The 25,930-nt window shown below is 39.8% G+C and overlaps 1 protein-coding gene across 23 annotated transcripts in view; it reads right to left on the bottom strand.

The window, feature by feature from the left end:
- RBFOX1 (RNA binding fox-1 homolog 1) overlaps positions 1-25,930 on the bottom strand; it is a 968,785-nt gene that overhangs the window by 418,608 nt on the left and 524,247 nt on the right. Inside the window, exon 1 of one of the 23 annotated variants that reach the window (XM_086759525.1) lies at positions 12,269-12,288. The exons of the other annotated variants lie outside the window; for them this stretch is intronic. The gene's annotated coding sequence lies outside the window, so the exon portion shown is untranslated. Of the gene's footprint in view, positions 1-12,268; positions 12,289-25,930 lie in introns of those variants that run through there. 23 annotated transcript variants of the gene reach the window in all.

Here is a 25,930-nt window from a genome sequence, read left to right as displayed (position 1 = left end):
GTGCAGTTGGGGTTTGTAAAGTAAATGATACGATAGCCTGAACGACCATAAAAGAAGGAAACTCTTTACACAGAGAGGATCTGTGCAACATATTGTGGGACCTCCCTCCGGGGTCCATCTAAAAACTACAGATTCATGGGATGCCCACCACGTGAAGGGATGTAAGATGTACTCACTCTCTCTACTCCCCTTTTTATTCTGTCCTATTAAAACAGCCATTTTATTAAGCCATTTGTTGTCAGACCTTTCTCACTGAGACCCAGAAAGAACCCCGCACCGCCCCTCTCACCTCCCCCCTGCAGCCGAATGGGACCCAGCCTGACCACAGATGAACAGGGACCTCAGGGGATTTCATACGCACAGCAATGCGCTCCTCTGCAGCACTGACACAGGTGTTTCTACTCCAACACCTTCTCATTGTGTTTATATTTAATTGACCAGTGAAGTAATTACTTCCTCCAGAAAGAAATCAATTTAGTTGCCTGTATATTCCTTACTTTCTTTTATTGCAGCCAGTGCAATACAGATGGCCAGTGCTGTTGCTAGTTCTTCTATTTGGTTCTTCACTTCTACAGAAAAGATGTTTCTCCATCCAAATTGCAATTCCTGCTTCCCACATTACATACCTCCTCAGTTACTTGTGTTTCTGCTGTCTGCTTTTCCTTGTTATTGGAAGAAGGAACCAATATTTTCCCCTATTGGTTTCTGTACAATATTAATAGCCCATTTCAAAAGGAACCATTTATAAAGTTATACAGCTGTACTCTACACAAGCTGATCTTCTCACAAATATCACATAGCTATTAGCAGCTACAGTACTGTTTTTAATGAGTATGGTCCTTTCTTTGTCCATCTCTAGCAAGCCTGAAAATCTTTTTAGTGTCCCTAGGCCAAGTAATTCACAGCAGGAAAATGCTGCAAAATTCTGTTTTAACTCTAATGTTTTCACAAGGGCATATCTTACTATGTTTTATAAACCTACTTCATTTTATTACATGCATTTCATATAAAAACGATAAACTGGGTTTTACATTACTTTCAGCTTTTGACCATTCATCAGTTTTCCACGATAAAGCCACAGTGAAATCAATATCCTTGTAAAGCCAAGCTGTCAAAAGTTACTAGCCTATTTCCAAAGGCAATTCCAGCGAGACAGACTACCAGATGTTTTCAATATATTTTATACAAGATTGCACGATAATTTCAGTGGGACTGAAAGAAACAATAGAACAGGTAATGTTTGGGGGTTTGACATTTTAAACAGCAAGCCCAATAAATTCTCACAAGATAGCCAAGAACAAAATGCCAGTTCTGGAAAGTTTACACTCACACACTCATCCACAGAACTTCAGAGCAATTGTGTTGTCAAACAGCAAGAAAAGGAGATAAGGAGACAGCCTTTAGCAACAAAGTCGATATTAAAATGTCCACTATACCTATATGTGTGGGGGGGTGTGTCCATACTTATATGCAGAGCTGTATATTTTATTTATACACACATGTATACGTGTACTGAAACATATGCACTTTACTGTATTAATTTCACACTTCTACTGATTTACAGGTTTTATTCTTATAGAAGACTGCAAATTATGATCAAAATTCCCCTTATAATTAATTTAAAATTTTATTAAATCCAGCTTTTAAAACTTTAAATATAATAACACCAGCCAAGCCAGGGCAAAGAATATGTCTAGTCATTAATTTTACTTGTATCATTTCTCATCCCTCAAAAAAAAGGGCAATAAAAGGATCCATCCTTAGAAATCAGACTGGCCACGGCCATACTCATCTCCATAACAGCACAATTTCCAATTCACGCCTCATTTTCATTAACGTTTCTAGCCATAAATTTTTAAGCATATGATAAAAAATTTCTGAAGCGGCATAAAACTAACATGAAGAGGGAGTTCATTAGCATGTGACCCTAATTAGAAATTCCATATTAACTTCCCATTTCTACTTAGGCATATCCAATAGCAGCAGGCCTAATATGCTGTGTATCAGTCCTACATTTGTTTTAAGAGCTCGTTTCTCCTCCTTACACATTTTTATTTTTACACATTTTCTGTGTTTCCCCTGCTGTTGAAAAGTCAACAGACAACTGTATCACAGTAGCACCTTTTGTGTCACAAATTATCCTGGAAAACTCTAAGAAGCTACCAGCCCAATGCTTTATTAATGATACCAGATCATAAAAAGAAAGGGAAAATTGCTGACTCCAACTCTTTCCTAATGTTGGGTGATAAAAATGCTACTTCAGGATTCAGAAGGTTAAGTTCTAATGTGTATTTTGAATAGAGTATGCTGAAATAATTGCCTCATAAAGCAATGCATTGACCAGCCTGTTAATGGCTGTATAGTGCAAAACTCAGCAAAGAGTGCCAAGCTTACTGGAAAAAATGCTGTGGTACTACTTTTTTAGCTTTCCATATTAAGTTAACTTACCCATTTTTCAGTTTTTTGTTTTTTTTGTTTTTGTTTTTTTTTTTTCAAATTCTGCCAAAAGATTATCCCCCTACCTCCCTACCTAAACCATTACTGACTCCTTTTGACTTTGTTAAGACCTAAAACCATAACTTCCCCTAAAAGAAAAAAAAAAAGCAAACACCCAAGGAAATTGGGTAAGAAATCACAGTCACATTTCACCACGTCCCTCCCCACCTCTTTGGTGCTGCTTCTAAACCCGGCCCCAGCTCTGCTCTGCCCCCTGCCCTCCCTCTTAAGGGGACTCGGGGAAGGACGAGAGCGACAGCACGCAGAGGCACAGCACAAACATCTACAACTGCAGAGTCTCACCAAGAGACACTCTGACGTATCACAGCTACCCGACTTGTTGTGAACGGTGCTTATCGACCCGGGTGTACAGACAGTAGAGGGAGATGGTAGCAAAAGCATATCCAAGTGCAGGAGAAAAGAAAAGCATGGAGATAGGTAAAAGGTAATGTTAGATAACTGTAAATCATAATTAACATCATTTCAGAGATCTAAGCTGTCTTTATGCCTGGGTTTTGAATGAATACAAAACACACCTGTTTGCACCTACACTCCTCAAATAATGTCTTTATCTAACACCCATCTCATCAGTGCAGCTTCAAACACACAACTATCACGTTTTCAGCTCCAAAATGTTCCTGCAGCCATTCCACACGATTCTGGCTTCAGAATGAACTGGTTTTAGCCACTGACAGAGTGCGCTGATTGTAATTCATGAAAAGCAGAACGTTCAACACACACAGCACAACTTCACAAACAGCCCGTTCACTTTTCCAGTGACGTGTAGAGCACTGACCTCACCGCTCAAGCTTTACCTCCTTCCCGGCTTTACTTCTAGAAAGCCCAGCTGACGCTCCCGTGTGAAAAGGACTGTTACTATCACATGGGACACCTGAGCTCCCAGACCTTACACTACAATGCCAAGATACAAAGCAACCTCAGGAGAAGGTCTCAGTGTTAGAATTTTCTGCCCCACAAATAGTTAGTAAAACCAGAAAGATAATTTTTCTGTTCATTTAAAAAAAAAAAAAAAAAAAGCCATAAGACATTCACTTTCACTTTTTCCCCCTCAGCTGTATAGGTACAGTTTAAAAGCACATGCAAGTGTCTTTATTTGGACATTTTTATGTTTGGTAGATTTTTTTATGTACCTTAATTCAGTGATTTGGCAATAATTTTAATTTGAGAAATAACAGATGAAAACATTAATATTATCAATTTCAATGATAAAACTCCTTGAGGCTTCTAAGTTGCTTGTATTAACACTGAGATGCAATCTTTTATGATCATTTCTGATCTGCTGATAACTACTCTAAATATCTAAGAAATTACACTTCATACAAAATACATTCTGCCTCAGAGCTAGGATGTGTTTGGGGTGGTTTATGTCTGAGTCTGTCATGTTCTGTTAAAATATCAACATAGGGAATAGTAAAAAGATTATCATGGCTGAATAAAAACTTGCTTAGGCTACATATTAGACAAAAAATCCCAAACTATAAAGTGTAATTAAGAATTTCACTGAATGACAACATATACCAACAGCAGTGTACAGTGATAACCCCACAGTCAAGGCAGTAAGTTTTTTTCAAACCCTTGGTTTCATCTTGATTGACAGATGTGCAATTTTAAAATACAAATCACTCATTAAAAAAAAAAAAAGTGACATTTCTCTACATTATAAAAACTAATGGATCAGAACACTGATTACTGGAAGAATAAATTAGCTTTTGAGATCTTAAGATGTCATAAACCAAGCACCACACACTGTGGATATGAGACATTTTACCAGAATCATTTGATTGATTTACTGTTAGTTTTGCAATCAGTCTTTTCAACCCTTTTCTTCAACCCATTATCACTTGAGCACAAAAATATTAAATGCCCTTTGAGTGCAAGGTATATCAATAATTTCATCTATTCTTAAAAGATTTATTACAAGTAGCAATTAAAGATTCAGCTTTATTTTTAAAAGTGCCCCTACACTTTCCCTTTAACCAAACACAAACAGAACAAAAGCAGAACAGAAAGGCCTTTCTAGACTGCCATCTTATATGAAAATCAACAGACAGATTTAAAATTCCTGAGTCATTTTATGGGAAAAAAATGGAAATTATTTTCAGTATTTCTATCCCTCCCCCAATCTGCACACATACATACTTCTCCACCCTGGGAAACAGTAAAAAAAGAACTATTAGTTATTACTATAAGAAGTAGTCAAAATCCTGTCAAAAGACCATTTTGATAGATTGCTATTTGAATGAAAATGAGACAGGCATTGTATTTATCTGACAAGTATAGATGTGATATTAAATGATATTAAGGAACTTCAGAATTTTTTTTTTTAATTATCTGTGTTTGGATCCACCATATTAAAATGAGACAAGCCAAAGTTAGCTTGGATTCATATAACCTAGCAACGATGCGACCCACTTGAAAGTTCTTTTATAAGACTTGGTTGACTTAGCCAAAGGTAAGGCACACATCTTCATATGAAGGGCCAGAATAGAAATCAAGATTTATTTTTAATCTTCTACAGATATCCTGAGTACTTTTAGAAACTTACTTGGATTTAGTTATTCAAATCCATGTTTTCATGGAACTCTGCTGCTTTTACTAATTTCTATTAAAAAAAAAAAAGGATAAGCAGGGGAAACTATGGCATTTACAAAAGGGCTATTATTTGGAAATAATACTTGCCTTTATTATATTTATAGTGCATGCCATCTGCATTCCAACCTACCACTCCTTTTAACACATATATTTTTGAATATTAAATTACATTCTTTTGAGCAAAGCTCAAATGAGTGAAACAGCAAGTAAACCAGCAGACGGGTGGACTTGAATGCGAACCAGCCACCTCTAGCTGAGTGCCCCAATAACCTCAGCTGCTGCGAGCATTCCCTTAGCCCCTTGTTTGAACCCTTCAGCCTTCTATTTAAAAAATTCAACCCTCCTTGAGGCAAAAAGCATTCAAGCCACATAGAGATGGGCAAGAAAATCACCTGAGATATTCAAGTGAAAGTTAAACTCCAGCAAATACTTCACTACTTTTGTTAAGCTGAATTGTGTCCAAAAAGGGGATTTAAAGAATTTCAGTTTACCCTACACAATGAGTAGGGAATCTCAGCTACTGCTTGCATTTTGGTCTTGAGAATCATATCAGCACAGAATAACTCTGGTTGGAAGGAACCTCAAGAGGGTTCAAGCCTAAACTCCCAGTTAAATCATGGTCAGCTATGAGATCACACCGCGGCTGTTCAGGGTTTGATCCAGACGCTCTTTGAAACCCTCCAAGAATGGAGATCACACAGCTGCAACTCTAAGCAAGCTGTTCTAAAGCTGAAGTATTCACAGTGAAAGAGTTTTCTTTATAACTAGTTTGAACTTGCCGGGTTTTAACTTGCCTCCCTTGTCCTCTTGCCATGCACGCCTGTGGAGAGCTATGCTCTGCCTTCCTGATCTTCTCATCCCCATTTAGAGGCTGCTCTTGGGTTCCCCAAAGCCTTCTGCTCCTCAAGCTGAAGAAGTCCTGTTCCCTCAGTATCTCCTCATGTGGTATGTGCTGCAGTCCTGGCCATCTTGAGGGACCCTTCGCACCAAATGTTACCTCCTTTATAGTTTTGAGGGGCTCACAACCAGAGGCAGTATTCTAGCTGAAGTAAAATGAGTGCTGAGTAGAGGGAAACCATCACTTCCTCAATCTGCTTTAAAGCAAAACACCTGGGCTGCCAGGTGCCAAAGCTTGTCCTACTCTATCACCTCCACCTGTTTTTCTGGCTAGGCACCAATGATACCACCAGGACAATTTGGAGGCTATCTAAACAGACTACAGAGGTCTCGGGGCAACGGTCAGGAGTTTGGGGGTTCAGACAGCATTCTCCTCAGTCCTGCCAGTGAGGGTAAAGAGTATAAGGAGGAGGGCTCTGATACTGCGTGCTAACAATTGTTTGCAGAGCAGGCAACAGCAGCAGTGCTTCAGTCTCCATGATTTTCAGATCTAGTCTGAGGATCAACATTTACTCAGGAGAGTTGAAGTCCACTTCACTAAGCCAGGCCAAGGTATCTTTGCAAGTAGAATGGCTGACCTGGTAAGAAAGACCTTAAACTAGGAAGAGAGTTACCAGCAGCCCTGTGAGAGAGTCATAGACAGGGCTGAGGAGCAAAGGGCCTGGGGAGATGGGAACAAAAGGGAACACATAAATCAACAAAACAGGGCTTAAATGGAATCTCCTCAAGCATGCTCATGTAAAACAAAGTGCCTACAAAGCAAAACTATGGACTACATACTAGGGCATAAGAAATCCAGGTTCCCGGAGTGCATTCATGACAAATTCCTGCTGGCACAGCCTGGATGAGGGGTAGAGTGCACCTCTGCAAGTCTGCTGATGACAAAGAACAGGGAGGAGCAGCCATAGAGGCATGCTGCCATCCAGAGTACCTTGATTTCTTTACTGTGAGGGTGACTGACCACTGGAACAGATTTCACAGATAAGTTTTGAAATCTCCATCCTTGGAGATATTCACAAGTTGCCTGGACATAGTCCTGTACAGCTAACTCTAGGATACTTGAGCAGATGTCCCCCAGAGGGTCCTTCCAACCTCCACCACTCTGTGATACTGGCTTTGCTCCTGATAATGCGGCCCAGGATACTGCAGGCCCCCTTTGCAGGTAGAGCACACTGCTGGCTCATGTTTGTCTTGCCATCGACCAAGACCTCTAGGTCCTTTTCAAGTAGATCTACGCCTCAGCCAGTGTTGAGCACTATGACCAGGGTCTTCGTATAACAACAGAGATACACCTTGCTTAGCTCCTACACGCTGAGTTATCTCACAGAAGTTGCATTCAACACCAATGCCAAACTTTGTCCCAGAAATACTAAGTTTCTTTCTAATTTTTCACAATAATGCCACCACTTATAAAATGCAACCATGCAATTGCTTTATATCTCTATATTTTTGGTTTTTTTTTTTTTGTTCTGCTGGGTTTTTTTTGGTTTTGTGTCCGCGCCCCGCCCCCCCGTATTTCTTTGTTTATAGTCCCTACATAACCTAATATGTAGAGAGATTAACAGATCAAGACGGTTTACAATTGGTCCCCACAATGGGGGATTACATTCCTGCTACCTCTTGGTTGTGTTAAGAGTCTTGACTTCATTTCACTAGCGTGTAGTCCATTGACTTGCGTTCCGTACATCTGAAAAATACTGGAATCACGTAACTGTTTTGCTTTCAAGAACAAGTCTCAAAAATCATGACAGTGACGCAGGTACAGAGGCCTGAAAAAAATGTTTTTATGTTTTCCTTACTGGTTTTCAATTAATATATTCATTTGCAACCCACTGCAACATATGGTGCATAAGTATTGTAGTAGTGTGGGGGAAGAATAGCTAGATAAATGCTCCTGGGAGACAAAAGAAGACTCATTTCAAGCCACTGCAACTCAAGAGAAACATTCAGGTCTCTTTCTGTAGAAGAATCATACTTATTGACTTGACTTCAGCAAAAAACTTGACCTAATAACAAGTTGAATATTCCTAACTCCCAGTCATGCACACAAATCATGGTTCTAACCTGACATAAAGCTGAAATTTTCATTCTGTGTCAAGTTTGAGTTATTTATAGCTAAAAGAAACATGCTGAACTGGAAGCTATATTTAAGAAAAGCTGAAAATTTTAAAAATAAGATGCAGACTTGAATTTGCACTACCATTAAGCTGCTAGTTTGAAAAGCCTAGGTGACATACTGACTTCTTTTCTGGTTGGCTACTTTTCTTTAGATTTCTCCACCCACCCCGCCTTTTTTTTTTTAAATACATCTTTTTCTCTTGCTTCCTCACTAGCACCCATAGCTCCAGCTAGTTCATAAATTCCATTGCTGCCTGCTGCCATGTGATGTGGTCATGCAGAAAATATTTCACAGGAAAAAGTGTTAGCTAGCTAGAGGCAGTATTGTCGATCATTACCGGGAACTGCAGCCACTGGTATGTGACTATGTATTCATTTCATGCATTATAACACCTAATGTACATGACAAAATGTTGAATATAAAGTTAATTCGCAAACTAGAGCAGCTGGTGTTGCTGAAGCTGTAAAGAAAATACATATTATTCCTTTTACTTTTCTGGGGCTTTCTAGCAAGTTGAAAATTGTTCCATTCCTACATTGCTTAATTTCACCATTTATTTTAGCTTGATTTAGTTCATTAAAGTTTGAAAAATGCTTTGATGTATTTTGCTGGGAGCTGCCATACAATTTTACTCTTATCCTTTTATCCTCCAGCATCTGTAGAAATTCCTGATGACAAAACCTGCCCTTAAGTTGTACACAGTAAAATTTGCAAAATATTAGAAGGTAATTTAATTGACACTGTTCAGAGACAAATAACAAAAATCCAAATAATGTCTTTAAACTTTTAAGTAAGCATGTATGAAGGCCTGTTCAAAGTATGTTTTGATTTCTACGTTTCTGGTGTAACAACCTAAACCTGCTTCTACTTAGGATGACATCTTCTAGGAATTCAAAAAAGTGACTGAATTAGAGAAATATCTGAAAATGGTCAACTAGAACTTATGCTCTGGTACTCTAACGTCAGAGAAGTTACTTTGAGGAAGACAAACGTTATTCGCTTGCTAGAGCAGAGAAAGGAAACCTTTATGCCAAAAATGGCTACTTGCATATTAATTTGGTCAACACAAATTTTGTGTGCAAATAGACATACGCACTTCACTGGGAAAAAAAAATCCTCTGCTTTTAACTGTATTGTAAAGAATACAGAGTTCACTGAATCATGTGAACAGGAGAAAGGATAAAGCAGAATTAAAATGTTAATATTAACTACTAAAATCAACATTAAAGCAGTTTCGGTGTCAGTCAGTACTCACCTGTTTTTCACAAGGTATTTTCCTACTTTTATAGCTGACTATAACATTCCCATTAACAATAAAATCAACAGTTTCTTTAATTACAGTAAGGTTTTCTGCTAGCACTACATGAAAATAAGAATCTTTCTAAAACATTTGTTGTTTCAGTGGTGCATCACCGTAAAAATGTTTTCTTAAGGAGGCAGCAGATCTTGCATCAAAATAGGATAGGAAGTTCAAGTTTACATGACATAAAGCTGATAACTTTTCTGTGTGCTCAACATTCCTTCCAGCTATGTCATCAGCTTGGTTGTTTTTGTCGGTATGTTCAGATTCTTAGAATAGGAATTTGCTGTGCAAATGCATAATCTGCCTCATATATTCCTCAGCTTTTATCCCTCTGGTTCCTGATGTTTACAGTAATAATATGTTTCTATGTGAAGTAGTTTTTTCCTTCTCATTTTCAAAGTTATCTACCTCACAAGTACTATTTTTTTTTCAAATTTCCTCATTCCAAATCAGGTTAGCTTGGCCTTAGACAGCTCTGCAATAAGATCGAGGACGAGTAATGTACTACTAGAGGAAAAAAATTACATTCTTCCATTGTATCATGGTTTCCACAAGAGTACAGATGTTTCTCATGACTAGTGATGATATCCAACAAAGACACTGCACAACCATTTTCAGATCAAGGTATGGTTCCATTGTAGCCCCAGAACACAACCTTAACGCAGAAGACGATTCGAGAGAATTAAACCAGGTTTGCACAAAATATCAATTCAGCTACGCCCTGTGCAGACACTGAAACATCTAGGTTATTTCTTCTGCATTCCATATGAATGCCTCTAGTACACTGAGAAGCAAAGATAGGACAAAAAAAAAAAAAAAAAAAAAACGAAAAGAAAAAATACTCTGAAGAAACTACGAGTTTCTGTGGAACCCCCTGTTTCGGGTAAGAATATTGCTAGGTGACAGCTGTTTGGCTTACGTGCTATGCATTATCTATATGATGGGTGAAATTATAAAAATGGTTTTGCACACTTAAACATTCTAATTCCATGACTGAACAATATTAATTTATCTTTGCTATTTGCCCCATTTATCTTCACCTTCTGTTAACATTCAAGTAATCCACTGATACAGACGAAACGCCTGCAGATGGTGAATTTTAAAGTGAACTTGAAAGATCTTGTTCTTACACAGCTTCTCCATTCAGTCTCATCTGAACAATACTAAAAACACCATGGAGCAGAACACTCAAGGATACTTTTGTTGAAAACATATAAAAATACCACGACAGATTATAATTTTTAAAATATTCTGCACATGGCAAACATCACTTATAACAGCTGAATTTTCATTATTACGTATCAATATCTATGTATACATTTAGATACAACTTCAAAGAGCCCAAGTGCATATTTATAGTCAAATTACTATGCTCAGTATGATACTGAGCACACACTACTAACCTGTAACAATGAGCTGTAGCACATGCACATTTCATAAAGAGTTTTCATTTAACTTTTTATCTAGCAGATTTGCCAACTACATCTTAAATTAACTTAGAATTTAGAAACAGTGTACAAATAGATTAAAAATTTGAGATATTCCTGTTTTTTTTTTCTAAATCTGTTTCCTGGAAAGTTACTTTTCATACTTACTATGTCACCTGCTTGACAAAATATAAGTCTAAAATGTGTTATCCCAGTTAGGACAAAAGAAGAGAGAGAATCATATATAAGAAGTTTTCCGCTGCTACAAGCAAGCAAGCAAAAAAAAAGCTTCAAATGAGACCTGGGACAAATAAGATTAATAAGTAGGTTCTACCTGCATAAGTAAAAAAAATTCCTTATCATGTAAATCAATTTAGAGATATCCATTATTTGTGGCAGATGATAATGAATTAGTAAAAACTGTAATTAAAAATATTCTAATTGGAATTGCTAAAATCAGAAGACAAGGCATAGTTATATGCCCATACATTTGTATCATAAATGCCATGTAAACTCTAAGTTATGTAAACTTTAATCATGACAAATCTAATTGTTACTGTCTCATTTCAGCAAGACGTTTGATTAAATACTACATTTAGGAAGCAGAACTCATTAATAGCCAGTAAATTGTTATACATCTTGATATTTATATCTCACAACCTTTCCATGAAGATATCTTTGACTGCTAATACTTTGTACATCATTACTTTTGGAAACAGACAACTGTTGTTCCACCATTTTTGTTTTATTTTTCAAACTGTTAAAGAAAGCTCCAAACCAAGAGAGTGTTAACTGTACATAGAAATATAGGCAGCAATCTGTTCAACCAAATTAGCTAAGAAGAATGACACATGCTACTCAGTTGCGTGGACTGTTTTTGTATTAACACCAAAAAAAAAAAAAAAAAAAAAAAAAAAAAAAAAAAAAGACTGGGTGAGGAGGGGAAGGAAAGAAAAACTGCCAAACTTCCTATGGAAAGTTCACATCAAGCTAAATCCAGAGGAATACTTTACTACACAAAAGCTTGCAGATATGTAATCAATACTCCAGTACTCTGCTTCCTTGTGATGAATTATTAATAGCTGAGGGAAATACTGTCTTCTTAAATGTAAATTACTTCAATGATAAAAACATGGTTGAAACATTGATCATCCATGCTTGATTCTGAATGTGAACCACCTGAAAAAAACCCCTGATGTCTCTGTTAGGCCTCCAAGGCAAAGGATATTCTGTTGTCTGCAGTGATGTTACCTGTATCTGTCAGTTCAATAAAAGAGTATTTCTGGGACAAAACAAGGTCCTTCATAGAGATTATAGATAAACTAAAGATAAATGTCTCATTTATTTATATTAGGACAGACTAAAAAAAAAAAGCATATGTGTAAACTCAGATTCCTACCTTGAAGGACTCACCAATTCCTTTACCACAACATGTATCATGTATAAGGAAAGTTCTTCAGAGAGCAGGCAACCAATGAAAAGTACCCTGCAATAACGATTAGTAAAGCCCCTTGTTTGTAGAAAGAAAAGGACATACTTGGAGAGATATACATTTATATACACACACAGAAAAAGTAATGGGGTCTGATTCTTGTCACCTGTATCTTCTCCTATACCTGAATTCAAATGTTTTGAGAGCAGACTAGGATGGGTTAACCTTGTCCAGCAGCCAAACATCTACCCACTCACTCACTATCCTCCCTAACAATAAAAGGGAAGAAAATAAGATGCAAAAGCTCAAGGATTGAGATAAAGACAGGGAGATCACTTACTAATTGCAATCACAGGCAAAGCACACTTTGGGAAAATAAATTCAGTTTATTGCCAATTAAAACAGATTTGGATATTGATAAACAAAACCAAAATTAAAACAACACCTCCTCCCTCACCCCCTCTTCCAGGCTCAACTTCATTCAGTGTAAGGAGATGGGGAATGGGGTGTTGTGGTCCGTCCTCTCCACCGCTGCTTCCTCCTCGCACATTACCCTGCTCCAGCGCGGGCACTTTCCATGGGCTGCAGTCCTTCAGGGAAAAAAATCTGCTCCTGCATGGTTCTCCACAAGCTGTGGCTCCTGCCAGGAAAATCTGTTTTGGTATGGGCTCCCCACAGGCCATAGTTGTGTCAAGAAGTATCTGCCCGTTCTCATGTGAGGTCCTCCATGGACTGCAAAGAAATACCTGATCCGCCATCATTTCCCCATGGGCTCCAGGGGAATCTCTGCTTCGGCACCTGGAGCACGTCTTCCCCTTCCTTCCTTCCTTCCTTCCCTGACCCTGGGGTTTGCTGTGTCCTGCCCTGGGGCCAATACATGCAGCCCCCCATGGCCAACACCTGGGCATGAACACGCAACACATATACAAATACTCTCAGAGAAATCAAGTCTGTGTGAACACTGATGGAAAAGCAATACAATGTTTGGTTTGTTGGTAGTTTTTTTGGTTGGTTGGTTGTTTTTTTTTTTTTTGGGGGGGATGGTTTGGTTGGTTGGCTTTTTTTGGAGGGGTGTTTGGTTGCTTGGTTTGGGTGGTTTTTTCAAGAGAAAACAGGGTACAGTCACTGGTGATCAGAAATGTGGAGCTCTGTATTACGGTTCAGTTCAGTTGGCACGCAGACCTAAAGCAGACATCTGACAGAAACAGTTCTATTTTCTTTTATGGTGTTAAGTGTAAGAGAACCATGTTTTAAAACACAATTATTCTGGGAATACTCCTGTGGGATTAACTGTAAGCATGGTGATGAGTCTGTACAGCAGGTGGTTAGAAACTCTGCAGACTCTACCTGTACCTGCAATGGAGAAGCACAAGACCCTGGAAACAAGAATGGCAAATCAACCAGGTAAGTATAAAATCTGTTTGTTCCATCAGTGATGTAAGAGCAAATCAGATCTAGTGCTAAAGAATCACCATTTGTAGCAGACAGGATTCCTCTGCCAATGTACAGTAACATCCCAACAACAAATCATTTATCAGATCACTACTGTTACTGCATTGTTAACATTTCCTGAAGAGCAGATCAAGCCTCGGACATTTACCATCCACTCTCACAGTGCGCCAGTGAGTTCTACATGGCAACACTAGCAAAATTTCACAGGAGATGGGGGAAACTATCCTAAAAACATGCCATAACTCTGACAGACTTACAAAGAAACAGTAAATTATTTTTCCCATGGAACTTAGGATCTATTTTATTCACAGCAGCAGGAAACCCAGCAAGGCAAAACAAATAAATCAGCCACAGAAAAGACTGGAAACCGGTTAAGAGTTCAAAATAATCCCACTTTCTTTTAGCAGAGTAAGGAAAACATTTCCTTAACAAAAGCTAAAAGCTGAGCAGATGATACAAATGAGGAGGTGAACGCTGTACCAAGGTAATTCTCACTGCAGAAAGAGAAAATCCTAGACTGTAGTGAATCACTATGCTGGGGAGTTTCAGTGAGTTTTATTCATATCAAAACAGGAATCTCTCCACTGATGAGTCTACGTTATTCAGAAACTTACCTACACAAACAAAATGAGGATAAATTATTTCATTTGAAAGAAGTAAAGAATTTTAATTTCATTTTCATGTAAAAGGACTTGAACTATGTTAAACTTATTAGAATAAAGTAATTCTGTGGTCAATGAGAAGGCAGAACAAAATGGCTATGCGTGTCATATATGGCTATGTGCCATGTATCTCCACCTGGACAAAATATAAATTATCTCTCACCAGGTACAGAGGGCTACGGTTCAACAGTTCTGCTGGGAGCACACATCACCTCTGAGGAACAAGGTAAGGGGAGTGTTCTCCTCCTTGGTGCACAGTAGAGCATAGCAAACCACATGTAACCCTGCTTTCTCCGCAGTGGACAGAGTACAGATATTTTTCTCCCCTTCCAACAGTGATTTGTAACCATGAAGCAAGCACCACACTGATTCTTTGTGATTCTGTACCATCCTGCTTTTTAAAACTAAAATTCTGTGCATTGCAACAAGTTCATGTCTTACACCAATCCTCCTGTCTTAATGCATTATTCAAACTGCTTACAGATAAGTACGTGACAGACTGATATTTAACACGTTATAAAGGTCTTTGCCTGTTCAACAGCCACACGAAAATCACCATTTTTACTTAACAGTTTTTTGTCTATTTTATTTGATGCTTACACGAATAAAAGTGAATGAAGAATGACTTTTGTCAAAAGTGAAATAAAGATGAAGTACCAGTGGCAGTCATAATTAACAAATTTCATAGTATTTCATTGATTCTGTGAAATTTCGGAGTTACAACCACAACTTCATAGTATCACCTAATAGTTCTATAATTCTCTTCTTCCCAGAGGAGACCAATATACTTAAACAGATATATACAAATTATGAATTGTGAAACATTTAATCCACCACTGAAAGAATGTCTTATGAGGGAAACAGGGCAGTTTTAACAGGGCACAGCATCGCTACACATAATCTGAAAAAGAAAATGAAGAACATGTTTGAAATGTATCCTTTCGATACAATCAGAGAGTTCTTACACATGATAAAGGTCATATTGGTACACACCACGGAAATTAAAAGGCAAGCTGTCCCAGAGAGCTGGGTTCAGCTCTTCCACTGTCATATGACGATAACAACAAACAACAGCCCAAGCCTCAGTACAAAATGGTACGCAAAGTTTAAAATAGGATAGCTTGGTCAATTTATTCCCCTGAAAATATGACTGTGTAACATGCACACAACATTTAAGGATTACAGTTAAGAGAACACTCCTGGAAGTGAAGCCCCACTGGTACTGGAATGGTGTTCATGGAAATGAACGGTGTTCATGAAAATACGGTATGTTTTTCAGTGTAGATCTTGATTTTAGAAGTACAGAAAAAAAAATACGTTGTGGTTTACAATTTATGTTACTTTAAAGAAAGTTATGGGATTAAGTGGCAGTCCCCTGCAGAACAGGAAAGAGTGGTCCTTCCTTTGGGTGCTACCAAGTGTGCTCACTGGGGAAACGGTTCCCAAGGTCAGAATGGGTAGGCACAAGGTGATAGAACGAAACTGGCCACTCCAAGTCAGAAAAAAACATAGCAATGAGTAGGAAGCAGGCAGAACAGCCAAGGGGGTGACCAGAAAACTTCACAGGGGCTAAAGAGAACATGGCATAGTTTGCCACAGCTTCCCAAGTCACCAGCAAAAACGAAGTCTGTAAGCAAGGACCTGCCTCAAAGGACACAGCAGGTAGGAGAAGAGTTGTATATAAACTCTTTTTATTTATTACTTATTTGCTCTGTGTCTACTATTCAAAAACCTAGGTATTCTAATTTTGTTTCTAATAGAACCTGTCATTTAAAACACGTAAAAAGCCTTTTAGCTTTCTTCAGGGAGTGCTCTATAAGGAGAAGGTCTATTTAAATCCACTTAGAAGATCCAGCTGAGTCAGGATCTCATTATGTAAGTGGATGATCATATTACTGACAGCCAAAAAAGAGAAAAACAGAATGGGAAAACCAATTGCCCTGTCATAATTTATTGCAACATTGAGGACATACAGTATGGGAACAGAATAATTAATTCTCAAGCAAGCAGGACCATTTTCAGTCTGATGTATAGATTCTATCTCCAAACACTGAACGCTGTTAAGATCTTGGTGAATGAGGCAAAGTGAGAATCTTACTTTGCTGTTTCCAACAAAATAAAGCAAAATCCCTCAAAACCATTACCCACAGGTCAGTAGTCTGGTTTCAGAAGCGTGCAGGACAAATTGTGTTAACCTTCTCTAGATTATCCTAACTCTTCTACTTTATTCATAGACAAAATACAAAAAGCAAAAATCTCTTGTTTCAGCACAGGGAAATTTTGCCCTCCCTCAGGGTAGAAAACACATTGCAAAGGTCTGCCGCTAACGTAGTGTAACCTATACTGAAGTGTCATTTTAAAAAGGTTGACTGTTAGATTTCTAGTACTGCTACAAGGCTTCAGAAAAAGAAAGAAAGATTCTTGCATCACAGTAACAACTCTGATGAAAGAGTTAATCTTTCTGACTTCCTGTTAATTTTATATACTGGTCTGTTTAAGTCAGGACAGGATTTTTCCCATTTTACATACATATTTCTTTCTGACCGCTGTCACCACCTCTCAACACGCACAAGAAGATATCTTGTAATATGTTACATGTCAGTTAAATATAAGGCTACCTTTACCGTTTGGATAAATACCTGCTTCCCTACTAATTTAGGCTGTCTCCTGAAAGAAGTATTTCACCCTGTTGAATCTGTGGAGAGCATTGTGGCCAAACAGACCGGGATAAAAGTGCGAGGTGGGCAGGTGTCACGGCTAAGCCTGGCCGCCTGTCACTTAGAGATGCTACCAAGTCGTTTCTCAGGCTCCAAATTCACATACAATCCAACTACCGGATCTATCCGCTCCCCAGGTTAAGGCTCAATATAACCACGTACCACCTCCCTGACAAAACTCAGTTTATATTTTGTTCCCGCACTTTCCTAGCTGGCCCATTTTACCCTGGAACACACTGCAGCTGGAAGCAAAAACTTTCACAGCCAGAAAAAAGTCTGTCCTGAGCAGCGAGTTAAATCTCTGGCTTCATATTTCTAAAAAGTGCTTTAACCTCCCTAAATAATTTTGTGAAGACAATTTTTTTTTTCCTAGCTTCAGAAGATGGGGAAAAATATGTATTCTTGCCTACTAACAAAATGACTTTTAAGGCCACAAACTGGAGTTGTAATTCCAGTTACAATTCCACAGGAATTCTTTTAAAGTTGGAACACTTAGCTGAGTTTCTATTAACTGTACTCCCACCTTGTCTTGCATTTTGTACTACAACTGACAAAAAGGACATTTGCTATATAAACAATACAAAAAAAAAAAAACAAAACAAAACAACCCAAAAAACCCAGTTACAGGGTGGAAAATTTTAACCATTTCAGTAAGTTGAATTTTGTGCTTTATACGGAAGAGTAGTCATTCTGGGAATCAGTACTGTGTCTTCTGCTGAGAAATCCCAGAGCGATACTTTATCAGCACTTGGCAAGGTAGTGGAGGAGGGACCCCACACCTAACTCTTCCCTAGGGACAGGAATTATTCTTTTATTCTTAATGGACCGAAAAATATATAATATGAAATTTGTCTTCAAAAACTTATTTGAAAGTATTATTACGCACATTTACAAATGCATATTTTTGGGCACAGAAGTGGCAAGTCTCCACGTGTAACACTTGTTCACGTAAAACAGTCTTTCTAAATGGAACAAAACAACCCTGAGGGGTCACTTAGGCTCTCACAGACACCTACTCCTGTAAGCAGCCCTTGCCAGATAAATACCTGACAGAGTATCCATCAAACACAACACACCTGGAGGACAGAATTATCTGCCGGAACACAGTCCACATGCAATAAAGGTGAAATAAGAAAATATTGCTAAGACAATAAAAGTTTGGCACACATCATAAGCTACTATTAAACAAATAAGGTACCTTTTCAATCAATATACTTGTCCTATATATGTGTATATACATATAAAGATATGCAGTAACTTTTCAAAAAATTTAAGTTAGAACAACAGGATCCTTAACTTTTCATATTGGAATTAAACCAGTATGAGTAAATCCTTTGAACAAAATAGTATAGCTACAAGAAATACCCTGAAACAATAATTTGTAAGTATTTTTCTCTGGACGTCATAAATAATGAATAGTTAAAAACAACCCACTAGTATCACATTTTTTCATGTACTACTTATGCAAGCGACTACAAGATCCTCCAAATATGAGAGAAGTTGAAGTGGATAACACTTTGTTTTTTAAGGAAAAATTAAATTATTTTGACACCTTGCAATCATTTTTCTCTCACAGCTGGATTCTTAAACCTTCTAGGAAAAAAAAAAGCATGGTTTGCAAGTAAGTGAAACAGTTTGCAAAACTGTTTTGAATGTAAAACTATTATTCTTTTAATTTAACATCATAAAAATGTTTCTTCTCACAAGTAATTATCTGTTTATTTTTTTAAACAGATTCCTAGCCAGAACACTTATTCATAATCTGGCAAAGTAATTTAGAATGCTTCTATAAATAATTATGACTGACTTGATTTAAAAAAAAAAAACTATAAAAGAAACTGTCTCACCCACACTAGATTTCCAAATGTAAAAAATAATTTGCCAGAATATCTGTACTTTACTTTTTTTTTTTCCTCATGGAAAATTTTATGTGCCTGGGGAAACAAAGTCATTAGAAAGTGAATATAAAACCATTAGATATATTTACCTTACACGTCATGTTCTTCAAGCAGGTTATTTGGATAATCTTTCAATAATTACAATGCACTGCTATTTCCTTCTAATATCTACATCCTATTAGATATTTTAAAGAATATACGATGTTGAGCTATAAAATGTAACAGTACAACAGACAATGCAAAAATCACAAAAGGTTAACGTAGGAAAGAATTAGTGATGCCATTATTCTTGGTGGAAACTGATCACAGTGCTAAGCCTCACACAGTTTTCTTCCTTCAAAAATTATATTCATGGACACAGCTTTAATTCCACGTCTAACCCAAAGTCACGGTGAAACATATCAAATGATACCACAACTGGATGTCACTTGCTGCATCTCTGGAGTTTTCCTTGGACAATTCCTACCAAAATATCTCAGGTTAAATTATAAAATCTGATAAAATCAGTCCACCAAGATATGACTGAAGAGCTTATATATAAAAAAGAAATTCACAATTTCAGAAAATTGTACCCAAAAATCACTTAATCTTTTTTTTTTTTACAGTACTTCTTAAAGGTGTACTATATAAACTAACTAATTTGTGTTGATTCTTCCATTAGTGCTAATCTTTATAGCTGCAATGCACAGGTCTGTCATTAGACCAAAACCCTCCTAGTGCCAAAGCAGCAATTCCACTCCATCCATAAGATCCACTGCACAATCCCATCATGGTGAAAAGCATGGACCTGTCTCCAGAGTGTCCTACCAGGTCTAGGACTTGGAGCTAATGCTGAATCTTACATTTCCTCCTCAGGAATGAAACACAGGTCCACGTACCTTTGTATACCATCTGAAAACCAGGCTGTCACACAGCCACACTGGGCTGTCGGTGAACCTGCCAGCTCACTGCCCCTCCACAGAGGTTCATGCTTACGGTGGCACAGAAGCCTCCGCTTACTCAAACAAGCTTAAAATTGTATTTTCTCTCAAGATCCAAGACATAAAGTAAAAGGGAGCTTCCACTACTAAGTATGTACAGACAGTCAAAAAACCCCCTAACAAACCAACCATGCCCAAATTACATACTGGAGTTCTTAGAGGAATCCAGTCTTCTGCATGTCCGTTATTTACCATCATTCCTTACCTCAGTCACAAAGGGAAAACAGTCTAAAATTCTCAGCTGGGAAATCATCTTACTGAAGTGTTACGGAGTTTCATAATATAACAGCTAGATTTCCATTTTCCAAAGTAACTGAAAAAACTACCACCATTCTCCAAATACACAGAGAACTAACACTTTTGTGTGTGCTAAGTGGAAATTAAAAAAAAAAAAAAAGGAGACTTGCACAGTATTTATTTCATAGGTAGTTACAAGTAACTGAGGAACAGCTATTGCTTTTTATGCATAGATTTGAAAATGATGAATGAAGCAAGATTTACTGTAACTGTAATATAGAAATGGCACAGCATGTTCAAAGAGAAATAAATTGCATCAAGTTTTCTCAGCAATGAAACCACCAGGTAAGTTATTTATATGCAAGCAATTGGCAGAACGAGTTGAAATATTATTTTACACACTGTGAGTATACAGAATCATAAAATGGTTAGGACTGGAATCTTACTATTCTTCTCAGTAGTCAGATAATTAAGTGTTAATTGTGAGAGTGGGAAATGACTTAGCAGATGTATAAAAAGCAGAGCAAAAACCTAGCAGAAGTGAGACATAATGAAGGAGAGCAATGATGCCTTGGAGAGGAAGATGAGAAAACCTGCTACCATGGAGAACGGATAAGGCACTAAAACACAAAATAACAACCGTGATCTTTCCAAAATGAGGTGGTTATTCACTGATCCTTGAGCAGACTTGATTCTGGTTATCTTTTAATGCAAATATTAAAGTGATGTGAAGACATAATTTAAAATTATATTTTAATTTTTTTCCCTTTTTTTCACCAATGTAATTTAATATTTTTACTCTTTACACGTCTAACTACAAAAAGGTATAGCACTGGGAATTTTGAACAAACACTGGCAAAAAAATAAGAAATCACTGACAGCCCAGTTTGCTACGATTTTTATTATATACATCATGAAAATATTTTAAAATACATTTTTTGAAAACAGGGCATCTTAAATTGCCCTAGTGTGACATGCAGTGCACAGTAAAGTTTAGCCAGGTGGGACACAGTGAGAATTTTTAGGAACAAGAAAAAACAGAGGACCTAGCTCATATGATATTTCCTTACACGATACATTTTTTTAATTTTACATTCTCATAACCAAGATTTTTCCTGCTTTTCAGTCTTTGCTCTCCTAGCCCACAGCATTTTTCCTATACTCAATTTACTGATTCTCACTTCACTTGTACAAGCACAGCATCATTAACTCCACTTGACACACCTCTGACTTATAACAACACTTAAATAACGTTAGAACGAATCCCATTACCTCCATCACTCAGGGAACAGAGAAAGAAGGTGAAGCCTACACTAATGAATAACCTCAATGTTAAGTGGACTTATGCGATCAAAAGCATAATTTAAGTGTCAAAACAGTAAATGCGTTCAGTTTTAGATTTAGTACTCACATCCCTTCAGCTGGCAATTTCACATGCTAGATACCAACAGAACCTGAACAACCGCTCTGCCTGCAACACTCATTGCCACAAAGTCTGTATCATCAACAATGTACTTCAAAAAATAACAGCAAGCACTTAACATGCATTCTTTTTAATGATGTAAAGCAACTATATCTTTTAATAGTAGTTTTATGTAACTGTAATATTACAAAACCATTATACAACTTGAAGTTGCTTTACATCTCAGAGGACGCATTATCACAGTCACAGAACAGTTGAGGCTGGAAGGGACCTCCGGCAGTCATCGGGTCCAACCCCACTGCTCAAACAGGGCCACCTACAGCTGGTTGCCTAGGGTTTGGGTACTTAACTGAACATGAGGAAAACAACGGCCCAGCAGGCCATTGTCAGGTAGGACAAAATTGCGTGCCTTCTTTTGGTAGACAGAAAGCCTAGTCTCTTCTCCAGTCCCCCTAGATAGAAATCAGTATTTGAGAAAAAGTAACTGGTATGAGATACAGCACAACTTACTTAAGAAATAATTATCAGGGTACTGGGCATAAATTGCACGGTTTACCACATTCATGCACGAGCGCCCAAGCAGGTCATGTTTGAGTCCCTAGCTAGTTCACATATGAGCAGCATATTAGCTCTTGCGTAAGTGATTAATGAGTGGATGTATGGGTGCTCAGGTGGTCTACACATGAATGCCCAAATAGTTGACATATGGGCGCCCAATCAGTTAACATGTATGTTGGTCATATCTTGCAGGGCCACCAGTCACTGGTGGGTCCAAACGGCTCTGACATCAGCGTAAGCAAGTCACCACATGCCAGAACTCCAGCCAGGCAGAGGAGCACACAGCACGTGGGCTCAGACATGCGTATGGAGAGCATCAGCTGCTAGGGAAGGAGCCACTTCAGGGGACACATGCTGGGAGACATTTGAGAAGACTCATGGCAGGAGGGACTGCTGAAGAAACATGCAGCTAGAGCTGGAAAAGTAGGACACCTTTGCTAAGCTTTTCCAGTTTTAAAAACTGACACATACGACTGGAGCGTCAACATGGAAGGGTATAGGCTTTTTAGAAAAGACAGGAAGGGGAGACGAGGAGGGGGTGTCGCTCTCTACGTCAGCAACCGGCTGGAGTGCGTGGAGCTCCACCTGGGGATGGAGGAGGAGCTGACAGAGAGCTTATGGGTCAAGATTAGAGGATGGGGACGGACAGGAGACGTTACGGTGGGGGTCTGTTACAGGCCGCCTGGCCAGGAGGACAGAGCAGATGAAGTGCTCTATAGGCAGATAGGAGCAGCCTCACGGTCACAGGCCCTGGTCCTCATGGGGGACTTCAACCACCCTGACATCTGTTGGAGAGACAACACGGCAGGGCACAGGCAGTCCAGGAGGTTCCTGGAATGCGTGGACTAGAACTTCCTCCTGCAGGCGATAGAGGAGCCGACAAGCAGGGGTGCCATGCTCGACCTTGTGCTCACCAACAGGGAGGGGCTGGTGGGGGACGTGAAACTGAAGGACAGCCTTGGCTGCAGCGACCATGACATGGTGGAGTTCAAGATCCACGGGGCAGCAAGGAAACTACACGGCAAGGTCCCTGCCCTAGACTTCAGGAAGGCGGACTTCGGCCTCTTCAGGGACCTGATGGGCCAAGTGCCATGGGAGGCGGCCCTGGAGGGAAGAGGGGCCCAGGAAAGTTGGTCCATATTCAAGGAGCACCTCCTCCAAGCTCAGCAGAGGTGCATCCCAGTGAAAAACATGTCGGGCAAAAAGGCCAGGAGGCCGGCGTGGATGAGCAAGGAGCTCCTGGACCAACTGAAACTGAAAAAGGAAGCCTATAGAGGGTGGAAGTGGGGACAGGTAGCCTGGGAGGTCTACAAAGAGGCTGCGCGAGTGGCCAGGGATAAGGTAAGGAAGGCCAAAGCCCTGGCAGAACTGAATCTGGCCAGGGATATAAAATGTAACAAGAAGAGCTTTTATAGGTACGTAGGGGACAAAAGAAAGTCCAGGGAAAATGTAGGCCCCCTCCGGAAGGGAACTGGTGTCCTGGTTACCCAGGACATGGAGAAGGCTGAGGTTCTCAATGACTGTTTTGCCTCAGTCTTCACCGACAAGAGTTCCTGTCCCACCACCCAAGCTGTAGAAGGTGCAAGCAGGGACTGCGAGAATGAAGAACTGCCCACTGTACTCGAAGAGCAGGTTCGGGATCATCTGAGGAACCTGAAGGTGCACAAGTCCATGGGTCCTGATGAGATCCATCCGCGGGTCCTGAGGGAACTGGCGGATGAAGTTGCCAAGCCACTGGCTATCGTATTTGAGAAGTCGTGGCGGTCTGGTGAGGTCCCCGATGACTGGAAGAGGGGGAACATAACCCCAGTTTTTAAAAAGGGGAATAAGGAAGACCCGGGTAACTACAGGCCGGTCAGCCTCACCTCTGTGCCTGGCAAGGTCATGGAGCAGATTCTCCTGGAAACCATGCTAAGGCACATGGAGAGCAAGGAGGTGGTTGGTGACAGCCAACATGGCTTCACCAAGGGCAGATCGTGCCTGACCAATTTGGTGGCCTTCTATGACGGGGTGACAGCATCGGTGGACAAGGGACGAGCAACTGACATCATCTACCTGGACTTGTGCAAAGCTTTTGACACTGTCCCGCATGACATCCTTCTCTCTAAACTGGAGAGACATGGGTTTGACGGACGGACCACTCGGTGGATAAGGAGTTGGCTGGATGGCCGCACTCAGAGAGTGGTGGTCAACGGCTCAATGTCCAAGTGGAGACCGGTCACCAGTGGCGTCCCTCAGGGGTCCATGCTGGGCCCGGCCCTGTTCAACATCTTTGTCGGCGACATGGACAGTGGGATAGAGTGCACCCTCAGCAAGTTCGCCGACGACACCAAGTTGTGTGGTGCCGTCGACACGCTGGAAGGGAGGGATGCCATCCAGAGGGACCTGGACAGGCTGGAGAGGTGGGCCCGTGCCAACCTCATGAAGTTCAACCAGGCCAAGTGCAAGGTCCTGCACCTGGGTCATGGCAATCCCAGGCACAAATACAGGCTGGGTGGGGAATGGATTGAGAGCAGCCCTGAGGAGAAGGACTTGGGAGTGCTGGTGGATGAGAAGCTTAACATGAGCAGGCAATGCGCCCTTGCGGCCCAGAAGGCCAGCCGCATCCTGGGCTGCATCAAGAGAAGCGTGGCCAGCAGGTCGAGGGAGGTGATTCTCCCCCTCTACTCTGCCCTGGTGAGACCCCACCTGGAGTACTGTGTCCAGTTCTGGAGCCCCCAACACAAGAAGGACATGGACCAGTTGGAGAAGGTCCAGAGGAGGGCCACGAAGATGATAAAAGGGCTGGAGCACCTCTCTTATGAGGACAGGCTGAGAGAGCTGGGGCTGCTCAGCCTGGAGAAGAGGAGGCTCCGGGGAGACCTGATAGCGGTCTTCCAGTACCTCAAGGGGGCCTACAAGAAAGATGGGGAAAGGCTGTTCAGTAGGGCCTGTTGCGATAGGACGAGAGGTAATGGTTTTAAAATAGAGGGGGGTAGATTTAGATTAGAAATTAGGAAAAAATTTTTTACGATGCGAGTTATAGAACACTGGAACAGGTTGCCCAGAGAGGTGGTGGAGGCCCCATCTCTGGAAACGTTCAAGGCCAGGCTGGATGAGGCTCTGAGCAACCTGATCTAGTCAGGGATGTCCCTGCTCCTTGGAGGGGGGTTGGACTAGATTACCTTTGAAGGTCCCTTCCACCCTAACCATTCTATGATTCTATGATTCTAATTACTCCGAATGAGGCAGAACAGCTCTGGACTCTGTGTCTCCTACGTCTTGGCTATTTCCCCAACCATTCTCCTCTAGGCTCTGTACCTTTCACTAATGCATTCTCTCTCATACTAACACAGCTTCCTGGGGAAAAACAAAAGTAAATTTTTCAGCCTTACTTCTGGTATCTTCAGCTATCATCAACATGTCAATCAGGCGGAATATGGATTAGGATAGCTAACAAAAGTGATGAGATGGTTTAGCTTTTAGTATGACAGGAAACTTTACGCTTTTTGGAAGACAAATACTGCAGATGCAATGCTACAGATAAATGCTTGACCGGAATAAATTAATATAAAATGCTCTAATAGAAAATCATCTGTTAGTATAAATTTGAAATTGGTTTGTTGCATCCTTACTTCTATACCAGCATCACGTAAAATGTAATTCTAACTATTTCAGACGTTTTGGAGAAAAAAAATCAGAATCTTGGTCACACAGCAAGTACACACACACATATA

Source organism: Chlamydotis macqueenii, chromosome 15 (genome assembly GCF_036417535.1).
Source record: "Chlamydotis macqueenii isolate bChlMac1 chromosome 15, bChlMac1.mat, whole genome shotgun sequence".
NCBI classification, from domain to species: domain Eukaryota; kingdom Metazoa; phylum Chordata; class Aves; order Otidiformes; family Otididae; genus Chlamydotis; species Chlamydotis macqueenii.
The sequence above is the reverse complement of the archived record's forward strand: the minus strand, read 5'-3'. Positions and strand labels throughout refer to the sequence as shown.